Source organism: Alligator mississippiensis, chromosome 4, assembly GCF_030867095.1.
Source record: "Alligator mississippiensis isolate rAllMis1 chromosome 4, rAllMis1, whole genome shotgun sequence".
Classification (NCBI taxonomy): domain Eukaryota; kingdom Metazoa; phylum Chordata; order Crocodylia; family Alligatoridae; genus Alligator; species Alligator mississippiensis.
This window is the reverse complement of record NC_081827.1, coordinates 104,906,778-104,928,893: the sequence shown is the minus strand read 5'-3', so window position 1 is coordinate 104,928,893 and position 22,116 is coordinate 104,906,778. Positions and strand designations below refer to the sequence as shown.

Here is a 22,116-nt window from a genome sequence, read left to right as displayed (position 1 = left end):
ATGATGATCTAACCAGTTATGTATCCACCTTATAGTACTTTCATCTAGTCTGTATTTCCTTAGCTTGTTATATTGTGGCAGACGGTGTCAAAAGGCTTGCTAAAGTCAAGAGCATATCACATCTGCTGCCCCATCTACAGAGCCTGTTACCTTATCAAAGAAGGAAATCAGGTTGGTTAAGCATGACCTGCTTTGGGGAGTCCATGCTGGCTTTTCCTGATCACTTTGTTCTCCTCTAGGTTTCAACTTATTGAACAGATTGCTGTCTAGCCAGGCTGGTGTCTTGTTACACTTCCCATTCTTCCACTGCATCAAGATAGCTTGCTCTTTTTCCCTTAAAAGAGCCTCCCTAAAGTATACCAGTTGTCCTGGACTACTTTTTGCCTCAGACTTGCCTCCCAGGAGATCCTGCCAACCAGGTTCCTGAGTTCATTAAAGTCTGCTTTTTTGAAGTCCAGTGTGTTTATTCTGGTGCTCTCCTTTCTTCCTTCTCTTAGGATCTTGAACCAAGATCTCGTTACCAGGTTACCTTCCACATTTTCAATCACTTCCTTCTTGTTTGTGAGCAGTAAGTGTAGAAGAGCTTCTCCCCTAGTTTGCCTATCTATCATGTCTATCAAAAATTATCCCTAATACATTGGAAGAATGTTCTGGACTGGTTGTATACTGCTGTGTTTTCTTCCCAGGAGATATTCCAATAATTGAAGTCCCCCATAAAAATCAAGTCCTTCAATTTTGAAACTTCTATCAGTTGTTTAAAAAATCAAGTCACTTAAGCCTACAGAACTAATTTCTCAGCAACTTGTGGAAATGACTCCTAATAAGTGCATTAGGAAAAAGATGGAATTCAACACCTATCTGGAAGTAATCCGTGTCTTAAAGGATCAGACCCTATGCAAGGTGCTGGGCTAACAATTCAGTCTCAGAGGCACCATGTGCAAGTAATTCATTATAGGTGAACTTCAAACTCATGCTGAGTGCAGTTCTCCTTTTACTCCTTTTAAGTGGCATCTAAGTGGCATACAAGACTTATACTACCCCATGTCACCGTGAGGAATTTTACCCTAATTCAGGGAAGCTAAATTAAAAATGTGTGGATTATGCAAGCAAAAGAGCTCCCTGCAGTATGTCTCCACTGCAGAGTTAATGTGAGTTATCTACATCTCCCTAGATTTAGCTTACCTGAAATGGGAGAGGCCACACTATAAAATAACACTTGGGTTCCTGTGTCCATACTGGCAAGGTGATGCCAGGTGTGCAGTGCTATGTCACCTGGAATCATTTCTGCTGGTTCTTAGCCCTGCAGCAAGCTGGGGTGCTTTATGATTTGTTTCCTAATAAAGGGTGAGAGAATTTGTCCATCTTATCTGGGCATGGGGAGGCAATTGTCTGAAGGGCTGGCAGCACTTAGCTGTGTCTACTAGAGCTGTGTGAAGCTTTGGTCCCTAATTCTATTCAGCTGAGATTCAGCCCAATTTGATGGCCAAATCTCTGAATCTGAATCAAATCAGGAGACCCTTTAATCTCGGAAAGATTTGGCGATTCAGACATAGACACAGCTTTAAATGTTTTTTCTACATACCTCAAGGTACCAAGCGGTTCATGAATGCTGTGATGCTGGGACAGATGGAGCATCCCATAGGAGCGTGGGGTGGGGAGGGTCCCCAGCACGCTTGGCAACAGACCTGGAAGTGGACCAGAAGCACTAACAGGTTCCCCTCCCCCCCCCCCCCCGCAGCACCCCCGGCTTGGCAACTGGTACTTTCTGGTCAGGGGAGGGGGGTCCTGGAGTCCCCCTGTGGCCAATCACTGAGCTGGGCCTCCCCCCCGCCCCCGCACTCCTGTGGGATGCTTCATCTGCCCCAGCATCTCAGCATTCACGAGCTGTGCCTGGTATCTCGAGGTATGTAGAAAAAACATTTAAAGCTGTGTCTATGGCCGAATCGCTGATTCTCTGAATCAGTATCGAATCTTTAGATTCGGATTCAGCCGAATTGAATAGGGGACAGTGATCCAAATCAATGAATTGAATCACTGTCCCTGATTCAGGCCAAATCTGGATCGAATACAGCCCGTTTCGCACACCCTGGGTGTCCACTCTGCAGAATTAGCTGCTAATGAGTTGTTTTTACTTAAGCTTAAGTCAGAAGGCCATCTTGGGCCAGGCAGCTCTGGTTAGAAAGCACCACTACATTTGAGTTAAGGAGACTGCATGTGAAGGGTACTTGAGTTACTGACAATCCACTAGTTACAAGTTGAGGTAGCTCCAGTGAAAATAAGCCCTTAGTGATACCCTGAAGATTAGGGTGGGAAAAAAGGATCCTGTGGAACAAGATGTATTTGACATAGGGTATCGGAGATCTTCACTTTTTTAGCTCCCTGAAAACTATTTAAGTACTTTAAAATAAACAGAACAACATGATTTAAAGCAGACACGTGTGACAACAATCAGGTTTCATCTCTGTTTTGAATCTACTTAAACCATAACACTGCATTCAGAGCTCAAAGGAATTACAAACTGGATAAGGAGTTTGCTGGTTAGTTAGCAGCTTCAGAAAGGAAGTGGGTTTATGCATATGTTGTAGGACTGGATAAAATGGCTTGGTTAAAGCATTGAAAATTAAAATAAAAGCCAAATGAAATAAAATGTGCACTGTTAGACTCTGATGAATCCAGTATTTTGGAAACGAATTTCCAAAAATTCTGAAAGTATAATTGTATCATATACTGCTTTGATAATAACAGTGTTAAATGCAGTCCCAGATCATGTATCATTGATTAAGCTGGACAGCAGGTTTTGAAGTTTTTTGGCTGTCTCAAAAGAATTGAAAGTAGAGTATGTACATTTTTGTAGAATTATTTTTACTGGTAAACTTTCTGGAGCCTCTTTTTACCCAGGAACCAAAGAACCATGCTTGCTAAGACACACAGGCATGATTCCCCATTATCTTGTTAACTGCAGAGTTATTTACAGCAATGCAGAATAAGTATGGACAGCACCATGCTATCACTTAGCACTGGTGTTAATGGCTACTGATACAGCTGATGCTGAATCATTGAAGGCAGTGTCAAAACTCTGATAGATTTCAGTGTTTCAGGGCAATGGGCAATAATGCCCAGGGAACCCTGTATGGTCTAGGTTAGGGATATTATTACACAATCAGGACATAAAATGGTAAATTACTTATGGCAAGGTGCCTTTCTACCTAGGTCTATGACACTATGAAACAAGTATTAAAAATAACATGAAGGGTGCCTCTAAGTGGCTTGGTTCAGACCAACAGCCAGAAGTGCAGATGGTTGTTAATGATATTTGCAGATTGTTATTATTATAATTTTATGTATGTCAGCCTCCATTTGCAGCTGCTGTGGTATACCTGCTACCTTCCATTACCACTTATTTCAGTGGGAGTGGAGGGCATTCAACACAGTGAATGTATCTCAGAGGTTTTACCATTTTAGGTAAACATAGCATGACAAAAGAAGAAAAAGGACTGGGAAAGGTGGGCCGATGGAGAGAGGGAGGGTTTTGAGAGTAAGAACATGTGATACCGTTGTTACTATGCACAGCTTGAGTGGAATTCACCTTGCTGTTTATCCTTTGCAATACTTGTGCTCTACTTAAACTCACAAAATACAGTTTTAAGTGTTGCACAAGACTCTGCCAATGGGGGAATTTCACCTCTTGTGGATTAATTTTTTCTTTCTATCTGGGTTTGCAAAATTGGGTGGGAAATCTCACCAGGGACCTTTTCCATGATACTCCTGACACTGATTGGGCACGCCAGACTTTTTAGTAGATCTTTCTTCAGTATTTTGGTGTTCCTTCCCAAAGATGCCAGCGCACCCAAGATAAGCAGTGTTGTATAAAAGAGAAAAATACCTCTAGGGAAATGTCCTCCAAGCCTTTTACAAATGCAGACACTGTGGTTTTTTGTAAGTAGGGGGCAGGGGAGGCAAGGCTGAAGGAGTGGGGAGGGGACCATGGGGCGACCCCTGCCAGGCCCCATCCCTGGCTTGCTCCCTCAGCCCCGCAACCCCCGCCTGCTCACCGAGCCCCCACATAGCTGCCCTGCCCACCCCAGCTCCCGGCCCTTTAAAAAATAGCCCCATTCACTGGCTGCTGCTAGGTGGGGGGGGAGGGGGCGATCCCTGTTGCCCCCCCACTGCCCCACACTGCATGGGGGGCTCTGTCACAAGCCCCCCAACTCCTGCCCCCGCTCCTCCATGGCTGCTCCGCCCACCTGAGCTCTGGCCCTTTAAGAACCCCCCCCCAAAATGCCCTGGGCTCACCAGCTCCTGCAGTGGCCTCAGGGCTTCAGGGGACTCATGGACAACTCCCCCATGTGGTGCAGGGTAGCAGGGGCCAGCGGGGACCACCCCCAGCTGAGCAGGAACCTGTGAACGAGGGGGGGGTTCTTAAAGAGCCGGAGCTGGGGCAGCCATGAGGGGGGGTTGGAACAGGGGGTGGAGGGGGGCTTGTGCAGAGCCCCCCATGCAGCGTGGGGCAGTGGAGATCAGCGGGGATTGCCTCCCACCCGGCAGCACCCAGTGAGTTAGGGCTTTTTTTTTTTTTTCAAAGTGCCGGGAGCTGGGGTGAGCAGGGCAGCCATTGCCTGGGGTGGGAGAGCAGGCGGAGGATGGGCCTGTGTGAGTTGGAGATTCAGCAGCAGCTGAATCTCTGAATCAGATTCGGCTGAATCGGTCTGGGACAGTGATTTGAATCACCGTATCAAATCACTGTCCCCTGAATTGGCTGAATCGGAATCCAAAGTGAATACTAGCTGCTTCGCACAGGCCTAATCCACATGCCTTCTAAAGATGTGTGGTGAGCTGTGCTCTCACAAGGCAGCTACATGGCTCTGAGTGCTTCCTCCTTAGGTAAGCCTAAGTCACATAATTGTCGCCGGGCAAAAACCCATGATTAGTGGACATTAGATACCAGAAGAGGAAGGCCCTCAATGTTTTAGTCCAAAAGCCAGGGCACTTGTCTAGGAAACAGGAGGTCAAAGTTCAGACCTACACAGCTGTGACTTGGCACTAGAGGGCTGGCGAGCAGACAGGATGGAGCTACAGCTGTGAGTTGCTGCTATAGGGCTGGTGAGCCAGGACAGGCTCCTATCCCTGCTCAAAGTGTGAGAGAGAGGTTGGCGAGGCAGGAACATGAAGCTGGAAGGCAGAATTAATGGGATGACGATGGGTAATGAAATGGGAGGTGGAAAAGAGATGGAGGTAAGGCAAAGGTGGTGAAATGAAGGAAGTCAGCCACTGAAGGATAAAATAAAAAGAAAAAAAAAAGAATTTAAAAAGAAACAAAGAGGAAGTAGATTAAAGAAGGTCTCGTGTTTTAATAATTTGGGATTTGGGATTGGGGTGTGGGGGTGCTTATTGTGCTTCCCAGGATGGCTGGGAGCAGGGAGTGGTGAGGGAAGTCACTTTTTGGGGAGCTACTGCTCCTGCCCTGGGAAGGAAGCCTTAGCTCATGGGAACCCAATCTGGCCCCCTACCTTGTTCTCCCCTCTCAACCCTCTTAGACCCCACTCCTGGACCTGTTTATATCCTGCAGCCTCCCTAGCTGGCATGTGCTCTGCAGGTTGTTGGCACGTAGTTGCATCCCTGGGGGCAGGAAGATCACACCACCTGGGGTGGGAGGGGGAGTTGGCTTGGTGACAGAACTGCCCTTGGGCAGTAGAGTCCAGGGGTGCAAAGTCTGTCCACACAGAACAGGAGGGTGGGGGAGGGAACACTGCATCCCAGGATGCTGGAGGAGTGCAACTTGGGCAGCTCATCTGTGGGGAGTGGCCACACATTAATGTAACATGAGCTGTGTAACATGGATCAGAGATAAATCTGCCCTGGAGTGGCATAACTTTAAGATGCCTAAAGTATGCTTAAAACAAACTAAAACTAGTTTCAGGTGTTAACTTGTGGACAGTCCAGGGGTTAAAAGCTCCAGGATTCACCTTAATTAATGTGTAACAAGGCCTTAATATTCTTTTATAAATTTACAAGGTAGGAGAATTCACCACCTCTTCAAGTGACTGTATTCCAGTATGTAACCATACTCACAATTCGAAAGTTCTTTCTAACATCCAATCTAAATTTCCCTTGTTGCAATTTAAGACCATTATTTTTCGTCTTGTTCCCTGCAACCCAAGAAAATAGTTTATTACCATCCCCTTTATTACTACCCTTCAAGTATTTGAAGACTGTTACCAAATCTCCCCTCTGTCTTTCCTTCTCTGGAAAAAATAATCCCAGTTCTTTCAGACTTTTCTGGTAAGTCATATTTCCCCGATCTCTAGTAATTTTTTTTTAGCTCTCCCCCTGGACTCTTTCTAATTTGACCATATCTTTCTTGAAGTGCAGTGCCCAAAACCGGACACAATATTCCTCACCCATGCTGAACAGAATGGATGAATCACTTCCTTCACTGTGCAAGTGACAGCCTAGTTAATACAGCCCATCATGCTATTGACCTTCTTTACAACAATAGCATCTACTGACTTATATTCAGGTTATGGTCCACTATAAGCACCATATTCTTGTCTTTAGTACTACAACCTATCCAGCTGTTTCCCAGTCTGTGTTTGTATCTGTGATTTTTTCCATCCTAAGTGCAGGTCTTTGCATTTGTCCTTATTGAAGTTAATTAATTTAATTTCAGACTCAAGGTCCTTCTGAAACCTAACCCTATCCTCCAGTCTTTCTGCAACTCCACCCAACTTGGTGACATCAGCATATTTGCTAACTGTGCTCTCAGTCTCATCCTCCAAATCATCAACAAAGATATTAGACAACACCTGACTTGGACAAACCCTGGGGAACCCCACTTGATACCTCCTCTCAAGTTGCATTACTATGCAGCCAGTTACGTGTCCACCTTACAGTATTTTCAGCCAGACTGTATTTCCATATGTAATCCTGCTTTTTTTTTTATATATATATATATATATATATATATATATATATATATATATATATATAGTTGGTCATACGGTCTACTGTAAAATTTGCATACCCTCATTTGCCATGCAGGTTCAAAAGGTTAAGGGCCTGTTTGTGCCTATTCCCTGCTTTGTGCCTTAATAAATTAAATATAAGGGGCCTCTGGGGGGTGCAAATCTTTTTGTCATTGGCCAGATCATTATGTCGCTGGGCCCCCTCCCTCATTGTTTCCATTTGGAAGGCATGCATGGGCTGTAGGAGACAGTTGTATGGGAGGTTGGCAGTCACTGTCCTGAGCTGAAGAGAGCCCAGGGAGAGTCCAGCCTGGAGTCACTTTTGGGGGGCACTTTTGCTGGGGCTGATGAAACCCTCACTAATAAAGGACAGCTGAAGCTGTCCTCTTCATAAAACCAACAGATGAAATCCCACAGGGGGTACACTTAGAAGTGACCCTGAGCAGCAAGAGCAGTGGAGACCCCAGTAGCACTTTCAGAGCAGTAGAGCTGAACCAAGTCTGAGGGATGGCAGGCAGCGATCCTGAGAAACAGCAGGCAGCACACCTCAATGCCAACACCAGCAGCATTTGCATAACGGCAGCAGGTAGGGGTGATCTGAGGCAGTAAGCCTCAGAAGCAAACCCAAGCTGCATTCACAGAGATGTGGCAGTGATCCCAAGCTGCTACAACGGTCCTTACAGAGAGGTGGAGGGCAGTAAAACTAAGAAGGGACAGGTGGCACACTTCAGCACCCACCCTGAGCACCATGTCCCAAAGTGGCAGTGGCAACCTCGGGTAGTGATCGCAAAAAGTGGCACTCCCCAAAGTGGCGACTACCCTGAATGGTGATCCTCAAAGGCAGTAGAGACCCAATGCAGTGGACCCCAAGCAACACTCCCAGAGCAGTGGTGTGTGATGCAACTTCCATGGTGACAGCTAGTGAGAAAATCTTCCCTAGAAATCTGAGAAGAAACTCCTCTTCTCTTGCCTCGTCCCTCCCCACCTCTCTCCCTGAACTGGGCGAGTTAAGCAACTCTCGGAGTAGGGAGATTTCAGTTAAAATTGCAACCAAAACCCCAGAAATTTTAATATTTTAAAGTGTTTTGTATTGAGGTATTTAAATACTTTAATGTGTTTAATATTTTAGGGGTTTTGCTATTTTGGGGTGTTTAACATTTGCAGTAATATTTAAGGTATTTAATATTTACAAGTGATGGACACATGGGGTGTTATCAATATTTGGGGTGTTGTTTTAATAGTTAGGGTGTTTTATAGTTGTTATGTTTGATCAGGTTTAGTTATTTTCTTCCATTTAATAAACTTTTATATTCAGCTTGGTCTCCAAATGGCAAGCAAGTGGGAAAGTTGGTCTTTCAGGATACTCCAGTAAAGGTTGATTTTGCCAGATTTCTGGGTGGGGGCTTAAGCCAAAACCCTCCAGATGTGAACTTGGCCTTTGTATTGCCACCAGGGCTTGGCAGAAGGGTTACACTTAGCTTACTAATGGGCACGTCACGGGAGACTGTTATCTCTGAGTTTCTTATCTAGCCACAAAACCTGTCATCTTGTTGTAAAAGGAAATCAAGTTGATCAGCCCTGACTTGCTCTTGGTAAATCAATGTTGGCTTTTCCTGATCACCTTCTTATCTTCTGGGTACTTAGAGCTTGAGATAGATCATCAAGGAATCTACTTCATAATCTTTCCAAGAAAGAGAGATATATGGGGCCAGGAGGACATGATCAGGACAGAGGGTATGTGGCTTAGTGTGAAACAGCAGGCTTGTCTTTTCAAGAATCTACATGTGGATTCAACCCTAAGCCTGGCACTCTTAGCCTGTCAAGATCTGAGGAAACTGTGTCAAACTCAGAGAGTCAGAGGAGGTGGGTGAGAAAAGAAAGAGTCACTGCCATTCCTTTTTCTCTTTGTAACACAGAATACTTGGATACCATGGTGATGGGTGCAGTATACAGACCTGGTGACAACAAAATGGGACAGAACAGAATAGTGTGCACCAATATATAACCTGACCTACCGCTTGTCAGATTCACTTTCTCTTATTTTCCTCTTTCCTCTCAGCTTTGTCTCCTGTGTTCTCTTTCTTTTTCCTTTTTTAATGATTAATCTTTAAGTACTACATGAATCACATAGCCAAAAAGAAAACAGAAGGTTGCCTCTGCAGTATGATATACAGCCACTATATGGCAGTCAAGATATGAATTTTATTATGTCTACTGAAAGATCACATTTTGATCTCAATTGTGCTTTATCAAATTATTCTGGATTTAAATTCCTGGACTGTAAGTAAGATCCCAGTGTGGTCAGACATTTCTTACACTTTCTAATATTGAGAATGATTCATAGACACTAGGGCTGGAAGGGACCTCGGAAGATCGAGTCCAGCCCCTACCCCAGGGGGATCATAGGATCCCAGCAAGATAAATATCCAAATGGCTCTTGAAGGTGTTCAAGGTAGGCGCTTGAACCATCTTCAGTGGCAGTCTATTCCAAACCTTGGGGGCTTGGACAGTAAAAAAAGTTCTTCCTTATGTTCAGCCTGAAATGGTCATGGAGGAGTTTGTGACTGTTCGACCTTGTCATCCCTTGGGGTGCTTCGGTGAACAAACATTCCCCCAGATCCTGGTGAGCACCCCTGATAAACTTATAGGTGGCCACCAGATCACCCCTGAGCCTGCACTTTTCCAGACTGAAGAATCCCATGGCTCTCAGCCTCTCTTCATAAGACCTGTTTTCCTGACCTCTGATCATGCACATGGCTCTCTGCACTCTCTCAAGCTTCTCCACATCCTTTTTGAATTGTGGAGCCCAAAACTGGACACAGTACTCCAGCTGTGGCCTCTCCAAGGCCGAGTACAACGGGAGAATGACATCCTGGGATTTACTTGAGAAGCATCAGGTCAGCATTTTGCTCACTTTACTAGCTGCAGCATCACATTGAAGGCTCATGTTCATCTTGTGGTCAATCATGACCCCCAAGTCCTTTTCATCTCTAGTGCTAACCAGCGTAGCACTGCCGAGCCTATAAGCATGCTACAGGTTTTTCCTCCTAAGTTGGAGAACCTTACATTTTTCAGTGTTGAACGCCATCAGGTTCTCGTCCGCCCATTTCCTGAGCCTGTCAAGGTCAACTTGGATTGCCCTCCTGTCCTCAGGTGTGGATGCTTTACCCCAGAGTTTCATGTCATTGGCGAACTTGGCCAGTCTGCTTCTGACACCAATGTCTACATCATTAATGAAGATGTTAAATAGTATAGGTCCAAGGACAGAGCCTTGAGGGACCCCACTGGTCACAGCACACTACGATGATTGACTTCCATCAACCACCACCCTCTGGGTCCTACCTCTGAGCCAATTCCTCAGCCAGCGGATCTTGGTGCAGCCAAGGCCACAGCCAGTTTTGCCAAGAGGTGATCATGGGTTACCAGATCAAAGGATTTTTTAAAGTCAAGATATATGACATCAATCTCTTCTCCCTTGTCCAGGTGATAGGTCACCTGGTCGTAAAAGGAAATGAGATTAGTCAAGCAAGACCTACCTACAACAGACCCGTGCTGGCTATCCCTCAGGATGTTGCTGTCAGCCAGTCTGCTAAGAATGGCCTCTGATAATCTTTTCTAAGACCTTCCCTGGGATAGAGGTCAGGCTGATGGGCCTGTAGTTTGCCGGATCTACTTTCCTCCTTTTCTTGAAGATACGCCCCACATGGGCCTTCTTCCAATCTTTGGGCACTTCACCAGAGCACCAGGAGGTCTTGAAGATCCCTGCCAGGGACTAGGCTATGATGCTTGCCAGTTCCTTGAGTACCCTGGGGTGTAGACTGTCAGGGCCAGCTGACTTGAAGTTATCCAGCTTCTCAAGGTGTTCCTTCACAAGGTCAGCATTGATGGAGGGTAAGGAATCCCCCTCACCCAGGCCTCCCTGTCCCATAGTGGGCAGGGGGGTCCCATGGGACTGGTGAAAAACCGACGCAAAGTACCCATTTAGCAAGTTTGCTTTTTCCTGGGCGTCAGTTGTCAGTTGTCCCATCTGGTTTAGCAGGGGTTCAATGTTGCCCTTGCCCTTGCTTTTTCTCTGGCTCCCCACATATCTAAAAAAGGACTTTTTATTGTCCTTGATATTTGTAGCTAGCTGGAGTTCTGTCTATCTGGTCCAGAGCGGGCTGTGGTCATGGAAGCCAAAGCCTTCCCGATGACACCAGCGCCACAGTCTTTGGTTCACTACCTGGATCCTCCTCTCCTTCCTAGGCCCATAGCCTGAGACTGGGAGGATTGAAGAGAACACCACCTGCACCCCCAACCCCTTTAGCCCCGCTCCCAAATCCCTGTAGTGCTTCATGACCCGGCTGGAAGTGCTCCAAACCGTGTCATTCATGCCCACATGGATAAGGAGCATAGGGTAGTGGTCAGTGGACCAGAGGAGTTCAGGGATCTTCTCCACAATGTCCCTGATATGGACACCTTGGGAAGCAGCAGACATCCTGGGCTACGGGGTCAGGGAGGCAGAATGTCTCCTCAGTCCCCTTCAGGATGGAGTCTCCCATATCAAACACTTTGCCTTTTGTCTTAGGGAGAGCAGGGGCGGTAGCTACAGTTGAGCCTGCGCTGCCTGCAGGAGGTGGCAACTTAGCAGGCTCTGCTGGGGCTGCAAGAGGTTCACACCTGTTGCAGAGCTCCAGCGAGGCGGGGACCTTGGTGCGGCGGGCCAATGGTTTCCTTGTTTGCTTATAACAGGCATTCGTTTATTTTGCTTCCCTTCTCTCTCACTTCTCTACCCAAACTTTTTTTTTAGCAATAGAAGAAAAATATTGATACATGCAGTCTCAGCATGCTTTATTCATTTCTGTAAGCATTCCTCAAAACACATCAGTAGAATTTTTTGAAGTCACTTAAACCTTCAGACAAAAAAATCTGTAACAGTTTATATTCACAAACAGTCCACATTTAAACAGTTTTGGCAAATATTTTTCCCTATTGTACCAAGTTTAATAAAAAAATAGAACTTAATTACAAAAGGATAAATATGACAACAGATATTTACAGAAGAAGGAGAGGTGTTATTATGAAAAGGCTATTTTCTCCCACAGTCTTCCAAACAGGAACTGTACAACTGCATGTGCGAAAGTATTAAAGCAACATACATAAACCTACCTCTGAGAGACATACTTGCCCAAGCATTCTCGCAATACCTGTGTATCTGTGGGTTCATCTACATGAGACACTTTACTGCACATTAGACTGATCTAATGCACAGCAAGGTGTCACTGTCTACACGATTTTGCAAAAAATCTTCTTGGTCTAATAAAATACATCATTTTTACTACGAGTCCTGAGTGCCTTTCACTTTACATGCACTTTGATTGCCTTTTCCTCTAGACCAATATGGCTGCAACCTAGATACCTATAAAGTGAAACTAATTCAGCATGGTAATATTTCATGCTCCTCTTCACACAGGAGTAAGGGACCACCTAGGTCCAAGACAGTGGTGAATCAGGCTCATAGGTATTTGTACATTATGATGGATGAGTTTGCAGGCCTCTCAGTTGGAAGTTCTAGGTATATAGGATGGGTTGAGGGGTTACAGATTGTCTCAACTCTCAGCTTGACTTGGGTGCTTTCCTCCCTATCCTTCAGCATGACTTTATTAGCCTACACACTTCATTTCCCTTCTGTTTTCTGGGACTCATTCCCCACTGGCCTTTAGTATCCAGTCGTATTTCAAAATCCTGTGTGCTGTGCAACTGTTTGCAGATGTCTTGTATCTACTGTCACGGCGGAGTCCTCTAGGAGGGCCGTGACCTCCTCGAGGTCCCTCGCCCCGTGTCAAGGCCGGCCCAAGGCACCCTCTTATTCTCGCCCGCCACGTCTTTGATGATTGCATATATAGTTGGGAGGCTGCCTATGACTCCCTGGGCACGGCTACTCGGGAGCTCTGTCCCCGCGTGTTCCTGGACCCCTGGGGTCTCCCGATACGGTGGGCGTTCCCTGGACACCCTAGCCTTATAGGCTATGCGTGGCTCCTACCACCCCTAATACCACGCCCCAAGCCTCGCAGATGTAATAGACGTTGGTGTGTCAACACGCCCGCTTCCCGGGCCTCCTCTATAGTCTAGCCCACTCTGGGCTCTCTCTAGTACCCAGCCTCTCACTGGGACTCTCGTCCACTCTGGGACTTCCTCTCTGGACACCAGTCTTTTGGGCCCACCGCACTACTACCCTCTCTGATACGGGCTCACCGCGCTGCTACTCCCCGTCCTCTCGGAGGCAACCGCAGCACCTTGCCCTTCTCTGGGATGCTGTGCCACTAACCCCTTCCGTTGGGGTCCACCGCAGCACCATGCCCCTGTCCTGGTTTCCCTGCAGTGCAGGCCTATTACCGGGTCCGCCCCGCCCGTTCTGGGCTCCTCAATATGGCCCCGCTCCAGGGCTGGGGTCTATGCACCCCGCAAGTGATGCCCTTGCTGGCATCTGCTGCACCCATCCTGGGCTCCCTAATATGGCGCTCCCCCTCTTTGGGGCTCGCCGTGCCCACCTCAGGCTCCTCAATAGATCAGTATGGCACTCCCCCTCTTTGGGGCTCACTGTGCCCACCTCGGGCTCCCTGATAAAATCGCCCCTCTCTCTGGGGCTGTCTACATACCCCGCACATAACCTGGGGTCTCTATTCCCCATCCGCAACCCACTGGTTGCGCCCGCAACCCACTGGTTGCGCTCCTTGCCGCCAGTTGCGCCTGCACTGGCGCAGTGAGAATAATGCGCCCTCCTGGCGCTAGACTGCGCCCTCACTGGCGCTGGGGCCTCACACTCCCTTGTGAGTCCCCGCTGAGGCCTCCTCCAACCCCTACAGCCTCACCCAAACCTCCGGTGTAATACAAACATTAACCAAACACAACACAAGCCTCCTGGCTGTAACTCAAAACACAACCCAAAGCCGCCTGGCTATAACTTAACATCATGGCTTAACTCCACTGGAGCGGTACTTGCTGTTAGCCCCGTGAGCTCCTGCCTCTCTGGCTGCTGGCCGAGAGCTGCCAGCCTGCCTTCAGCCCTGGGCTTTATAAGGGCCAGGCCCTGCCCCCTTCTGGCCAGCTGATCCTTATCGGTTGCCCTGGCAACCTGAAGCTGTGCTAGTTATCCTGGCAACCCTCAGCTGCGGCTGTGTTCAGCCAGGGCTCTCTCTCTCCCCCTGGCAGTTTCTCCTCTCTAGGAGCAGGCACTAAGGTGCCCTGCGACATCTACCATGATAAAGGTGTCAATTTTGGATCCTAAACAACACGTTTCCTCCATCCACACCCTTGTGTAGTTGACTGAAAATCCCAGTATAATTTCTTTAATCTAACCTCTCATTGGGAGTCAGGGATGTCACCTTTCTAGATACAGAATGCATACTTACCTTTGTCTAATCTACTGTCTATCATTTACCATAGAACTCAAGACAGTCTGCCCATGAAGCTGGGTTGGTATTAGTATTATATTGTAGTAGCATGTAGGAGCCTTGGTCATCATGAGCAAAGATCTTGTTCTAGTCCCTGTACAAACAGAGAAGAAAATGACAATCCCTGCTCCAATTGACATCTCATATCTAACAGACAGTAGATAAAGTGTAACTCCAGAATAGACACTGTGCCACTGTGACAGGAACTTTAGCAATTGGTAAGGCTTATAGCATTTATTCCATTGACCTTCCCAACCAATGACTTCAAATATTTCTTAAACTGTGTTTATAAGTCTGATGTTAGTGGGGTGGTAAGCAGGTAAGGGCAACAGAAGTAAGTTTGTTTTTGAATGCAATCCCTTGAGTGTGTATATACTTGTTTAATAAATTACATGGAATGATGGATTATTTGAATTTGCATCTATCTACACTTAGCTGTTTATTTCCCTGCCTTCAAAACCTAGGTTATATTTTTAAGTGTAACAATTCTTGATATGAATATTTCACCTTTGCCACTAATCAGCAATTATTTTAAAGAATAAAGAAGATTGCTTATTAATATTAAAGCTTCCAAACTTTGAAAACATTTGAGCAGCTTTCAATTTCAAATCTACTTTACCTCTCCAAGGATCCTAAGTCTGGCTTTTCCAAATTTGCCTAATATTATTTTTGAATGACAAACATTTAAGTGTAAAACCATATTTGTTACCATGTACTCCTTCCCATTATTTGAAGCATTTGAATGGCTAGGGAAAGATATGGAGGACAAACAATTTATTCTGATAACTTTCTAATCAGGAAGACATTAAATAAATCAGGAGCAACAATACGTCTAATCAATTTTGATGTTCTGTACCCAGTAATTTTGCTTACTCCCAAAGAGCATGATCCCCATGAAACATGAGTATATTAGCTGCCTGATATACCTTTCATGTGCTAAGTACTGTTTTCATTGTAAAGGTATTTGGCAGTCTAAAACAGGAGCTGATCGTTGTATCGCATGACATCATTCCAAATGTTTTAGTAGTTACAAACTCTTTTTCTCTGGACAGTGAAAGATACTGATCATAGCCGAGTTCAAGGGATGTGTCAATGATATATTTATTTTTAAATGATCTCCCTATTCTGAAGCCACATTCTCTTCTCAAATCATCACGCATGTATGCTTAATAGGACTGTAACAAGAAAGTGCTTTGGAATTTTAATTAACAAACTAGTTGTGAATAAATCATCGTGTACTAAGTAGTATAAAGGTAACATGCTAAATATTCTGTTGTGCTACTGTTTGTGCTGGGATTGGTATTACAGAGGAAAGGAGAGGCTTGGCATATTGCACATTCCATGTTTGTAGTCAACTCGGCTTAAAAAGATAAAGTACAATCTGTTGCTTGCTATCAGTAATGAGAAATGAAGCTTGATAATTTTGAAGTAATGTTTAGATTGCCATTCCTGGACTATTACATGGAGTTGATAGTGCTGGGAGAAGGGATGTATTTTTTCTTTTTCTCTCTCTTTTTCACTGTAATAAATTTTGGATTAATGACACTGAAGGCTTCAAAATCGGTTTTGTTCTAAGCTTGGCTAGGTAGCAGGCAAAAACCAATGCCTGATTTGCAATGAGCTAGCATTGTGTTACTTCCAAAAAATGCCTTCTGGTATGGCAGTGAAGAGTTATAGATGTGCATGGATGGCAATAGAAAAATAATGTGTGTTTATAAATGGGATAAATGGCCAGGATTAGCTACCTGACACATACATGAATTTTTGTTCAGGCCTAATTCTGCTTTACACTCATTAGGCCTCTTTGCATTGCTATATTCTGGCAGTGTAAAGGGCCTTTGTTTAAATAAAAATCTGGCCCTAAGAATCCAGGCAGCTGCATATTCCTATTAAGCAAGGATTGCATTGATCAGTCTAGCCTGGTTCCCTGGTCATGAATGGGAATTTGCAGGGGCAACATTTTGGCCAGACATAGACTTTAAAATCTTTTTTTTTCTTTAAAAAAGTGAAAATCTGTATTGGAAGCATCAGACTGAGAACTCCAGCACTTAACCTGTCTGGGTTGGGGATAATAAACATTTCCTAATGTGAGCCTTTGATGGACTCAGGAATGGTTATGTTACTGAATAACTTTGTAAAAGTGTATTGTGCTTAACACTACTGTGTGGCTGGTCCACAGAAGATAGCTACTTGCTAATGCTTCCAGATAAAAGCCATAGGGTAATATTTTCAAAATGACCTAAGTCACTTTATTTTCAAAAGTCACTTAGGTGCTTTTAAATATTGTGGCATTTGCCCTCCAACTCAAACAGTAGAGCAATGTGCTCCAATGCTGACATGACCAATTTCAAGCCCTTCTTATGACCCATAGAGGGAGCTGTTTCAATTAGTATAATCTATTTTGCTCATTTTGACTACCTTTGTAAGCATAAATGGCATTGCAAGTCAGTAAAAATGGCTTCAAAGGTAGGCATAGGAACTGATGAAAGATTTTAGAAGGTTTAGCAAGTAAAGAAGCAATCTAGCCATCAATGGCTGCAACTTTGGGAATGGGTATCACTATTAATATGGCTAAGTATGCTATTAATGTCAGGGATCCATTTGGAATAAGGGTTGCAAGATGAATAAGCCAGTTCTTGAAAGTTTGATTTTTTTTTTCAGCTGATTGAAGTATCCAGCACTAGATTTAGGAGAAGCTGAAAGAAACTGCTTCTCCCTTTGCAATCTGTCTTGGCTGGTATCTCAGGAAAGGGTTAGTTTTAAAGGTACCATTGGACATATTGAGCATATTTCAGTGCCCAATGCCATAGACCCCAAATTTCATTGATGAAAAATACCAAGTTTCCTTTCTTTGCTAAGTACTTTGTCCAGGCAGACATTTGGCCCTTGAGAAGCCACCATACGAAAGGTATTTTTTCACAGGGAAGGAACTGAATTTTTGCACATAATATGCTTGCAGAGAATGAAGGCAGACAAGGTTCTTTGGGTGAATCTGGTATCTTTTATTAGACCAACTTAAATAGTTGGAAAAAATATTTTAGCAAGCTTTCAGGTTTAAAAACCCTTCTTCAGGCTGAGGAAGCCTCTGCAGTTGGTGTGCGCTCTTCCAGAGGCTTCCTTAGCCTGATGAAGGGTTTTTAAACCCCGAAAGCTTGCTAAAATTTTTTCTCCCAACTCTTTAAGTTGGGGGAATAATAATAAAAGAATAAATAATAATAATAAAAGATATCAAATTCACTCAAAGAACCTTGTCTGCCTATGTCCTGAGACCAACACGGCTACAACCTACACCCCTGCAGAGAATAAAGTAATTTGTTCCAAACAAAAGGTTGGGGGGAAGTATGCTTGGTCATAGAAGCAGAACTATGTTAACAGGGGCCACACATAGCAAACCAGGGTAGTTGAAGAACTGTCTTTATTAAGACATCACATCACATCCAGAGGGTACCCTGCTTCTGATATTCCCCAAGACTGATTGATACCCCACAGCAAGAGCCCTGACATAGCAAGCAGGAAAAACATAGGGAGGTCACAGAGTGGTCAGTATTCAAAAGGGACAGATGCCAAAAGAATGTGCCCAGACAGAGCTGATACTTGCTACAGCCTTAAAAGGTCTTAGCTAAAGGAATTCTTACTGAAGGGGTAAGAAATTTCCTGTGTCTTGTACTGGAAGAGTTTGGAAACAAAGACACTTGTGGGAGTAAAATGTTCTACCCCACATGACCATTCCCTAGCCTCACTCGTGGATCCTGCATAATCCTCTTTGTTGGCAGTGAGTCTGTCCATCTATGTTCATGCTTTTTCTGAGTGTCATGTTAGCTTTTAAAGTTGTGGATCACCCAATGATTTATTTATTTTTTACTATTAATATCTTACCCCTCCCTAACTGTTGTGCAAGAGTCTTTTGTACTGGGACTTAATGCCAGATGTTAAATGATTTCTTATCAATAAAATAAAAGCCATTTACCAGAATTTTTCCTGTCCCCCTCTACAGATCAGAAGCTAATAGGCAGCAGAGAAAATGAAAATAGTGAATTTTTTTCATCTCCCCTAGACAAATGACAGCAAAAGACTGTGACATCTGCAAAGTGGAGGGAAGTGAAATAAAAGACCCAGGAAAAGTCACTGCTGTTGGCAGTTAACATGGGCAGCAGCCCAGAAGAATATAAACCTGAGCAGATGGGAGGAAGACACTGGAGGATTATTCATGTGACATAAGCAATAATGAGGGAATTTGTACACCTTGTTCTGCTGGAGAAAACCCTGTGATTGTGAGGGAGGGAGCAGATGAGAAGAATCAATGCATGGATCCTACATTGCCCAGGTGGAGTCATGTCATGTGTGCAAATAAATTATCTCAACTGTTTGAAAGCCTGTTTGGAATGGGTCAGCAGTCCAAGAATGATCTGTGTTTCCCTGGTTAGTCTCTTGCAGTGATGGCGTCATAGAGCCACTGACAGCTTGTTCCTAAGGTGCTGTCTCTGAGATAAATTTTTGTTTCATCAAAAGGGTCACCCCAGGATAACTCACAGGAAAATCATGCTGGGGTTCTTTGTGGGAAGATCCATTTTAGCATCCTGGGCATGGGCTATCTTTTGGATAGAGATTTCTGGATTTCATATCCGGAAAGAGGGCACATGACAGAAAAGAATGGGGACATTAGGCTACTGAAAAATAACTAACTCTGTCCTGATCTGGAAAGGCTGGTGAAGTTAGTGCAGCTTGAAAATTGGGTTGTGTGAAAAGCAGGCAGGGAATAGAGTGGCTCCAAGAACATGGGCCTATAAATGAGTTAATACAATGGTTCAGAACCCAATCTTACTTTTCTCTCGGCTGCTCCATAATAACTGTGGATGGGCATTATCTTACCTTAAGAGAAAAGTGTTCCTCTTTCAGTGACAGCTGAGCTACCCTGGGAAAGCTTTCACTTACTGCAGGGTAAGAGTATGCACTCAGGCCTTTAATTGTTAAAACACTAGTCCCAAAAAGTTTTCATGCATGATACTTCTGTGATCTTGGTGGATCTGTGTCAGGAGACCTGTGGTATCAATCCAAAAATACAATTTAGCATCAAGTATCTCCTTAAAAGTACTCTGCTGAATTGTTTCAAATATTGTGTCAAGCACTTCTGAGAATCTAGCCAACACAGCCGAAGCTGACCAGTGGAAACACCCAGAGGTGAGACCAAACAGATCACTGCTTTTTCTGAAGAACTCCGAGGGATCATTGTACATCCCAAGAATGCTCCACATGAAGTTGAATGCCAATAAATCCATCTTTCTTTCTCATAGACCAGCATTTTCCATTCCTGTGCCTGACTGTGCAAGGACCATGTGTCAGACATCCATAAACACTATATGAGATCAGCCTGCGTTGTGGCTGTTGCTGAAAGGGAAAGGCAAAATGGGGACTGTAATGCCAGGGCCAGAGGCACAAAAAATAATACAGAAAAATCAAACCTTTCATCAAAGCCTTGGAACTTTGACAATGTCTTCCATTTGGGAAGAAGCAGTTTCACAGACATAATCCTTCACCCTTTCAGTTTCAATCCAGTGTCTCACTATTCCCCTCCCTCCCCACCCTTCCTCCCCGTTACTGCTTTCAACGCTGCTTATTTGACTTGGCATTCCTGAGTTGTATGTATATCTGGCTCTTTTTACTGGAGGTTTTGAACTTCCTTGCTAGAAGGGCTGGGGGGGTTACAGTGGACAATAAGCTGAATATGAGCCAGCAATGTGCCCTTTTTGTGAAGACGGCTAATGGCATATTGGGCAGCATTAGTAGGAGTGCTGCCAGCAGATCAAGGGAAGTGATTATTCCCTTCTTGACAATGGTGAGGCCACATGTGAAGTACTGTGTCCAGTTTTGAGCCCTCCATTTCAGAAAGTATGCAGATAAATTGGAGAGAGTCCAGCAGAGGGCAATAAAAATGGCTAGGAGGCTTGGGCACATGACTTCTTAGGAGAGGCTGAGGGAACTGGGTTTATTTAGTCTAGAGAAGAGAAGACTGAGGGGGGATTTAATAGCAGCTTTCAGCTACCTGAAGGGAGGGTTGAAAGAGGATGGAGCTGGACTGTTCTCAGTGGTGGCAGATGACAGAACAAGGAGCAATGGTCTCAAGTTGCAGCAAGGGAAGTTTAAGTTAGATATTAGGAAGAACTTCCCCACTAGGAGAGAAGTAAAACACTGTAACAGGTTACCCAGAGATGTGGTAGAGTCTCCATCCTTGGGGGGGTTTAAGACATGGCTAGACAAAGCCTTGCCTGGTTTGAGATAGTTGAGGACAGTCCTGCTTTGAGCAGGGGGTTGGACTAGATAACCTCCGGGGGTCCCTTTCAAGCCTCATTTTCTATGATTCTGTGATTCTATAAGACTCTGTAACTATTTCTCAGGGATGGAGGAACATTTACTTTATGGTTTTAAAATGTTGCATGGGTCCTTAATTATTGTCTATATATTCCCTAAATCCTTTCAATCCCCCCAATAATTGTATCCTTAATATTATAACAATATGTTCAACTTTAACCATTGAATCATACACTTGTTTGCTTCTGTATGTCTAATGCATTGCAGGTACCAGGGTCTCCTTGCATTCTGGATGCAATGTTCATAAGGCATTGCCTTATAGAGATGGAGAAAAATGCCACTGAGTGGAGTCTAAGACTTTGCAGTGCTTGGCAAAAATCCCTTTATAAACATTAATGCAATAAACCTCATAACAGTCATACTTTGCACTTCTATTTTATTTTATAGCAGTTCAGTAAGCTGGAAAATACTTCCAGAAGTTAAATAATATCTCAATGACTTAGCTGGGGAAGAAGGATATGGGCTTCTGGAACAGGTTAATCCCTCACTAGAACAAAAATAAATGGACTGGGATTAAGGACATTCTATCCTAATCTATTTTATACACAGTATCATACAAAATTCCTGTTAATCTTGAGCAACAAAGGATAGAGCAGGAAGAGCAACAGCTTCAAGTATATAAACACACTAAGCATTATTTCCAGTAAACCAGTAAAACATAGTTGTGAGTGAGTTTACATTTTCCAGTTCTCTATTCTCTTCTATCACATCACTTTATTCTCAATTGTGGTGTATTTGACTATATATGTTAACCTATAACCTCAAAGACCTGAAATACTTTTGACCTTGACCCATGACTCAGATTTGTCTCTAGAAAAGCAGGACTTCCAGCACAGTCCTAAGAGCTTAGTTGATCACAGTTGGAGAAGGTATAATGAAAGGCAATCTTGAAACTAAATGTTTGTTAAAAGCCCCATTGCTGTGCTATATATATATATGCACTGTAATGAATTTATTATATCAAAAATTAAAAATGTATCAAATTAAAATTTAAAAACCTTTAAAAATACCAATAAAATATGCTCCTGTTCATCAAATTTTATGATTTTTCTGTTTCCTTGTTTTTGTCCATCCGTCCATCCAGCCGCCTACCCACCCCCCTGTTTGTCCTTCGTTTCTGACTAGATTTAAAAGGCCTAAAGATGACTAACAATTATGAAACCTCTGATTAATCATCTTTATTCTTAGATTTCTGCAGAACTTTATTTTTAGAGTAATGGCAATGCTATTAAGATCAGAAATTTTTAGACCCTTGTGACAAAGTGTTTAGGTGTTAGTTTCCAGTACTACAGGATTTGTGTTCTGGGAAGCTGCTCTCTTTAGCAAACCGTTGTTTTCTGGAATATGAAAATAGA

The 22,116-nt window shown here is 44.2% G+C and overlaps 1 long non-coding RNA gene across 1 annotated transcript in view; it reads left to right on the top strand.

The window, feature by feature from the left end:
• LOC106739985 (uncharacterized) overlaps positions 1-21,785 on the top strand; it is a 155,802-nt gene extending 134,017 nt beyond the window's left edge. Inside the window, exon 5 of the long non-coding RNA XR_009461737.1 lies at positions 18,390-21,785. This is a non-coding gene — a long non-coding RNA (uncharacterized LOC106739985). The remainder of the gene's footprint in view (positions 1-18,389) is intronic.
• Positions 21,786-22,116: the final 331 nt, after the last annotated feature.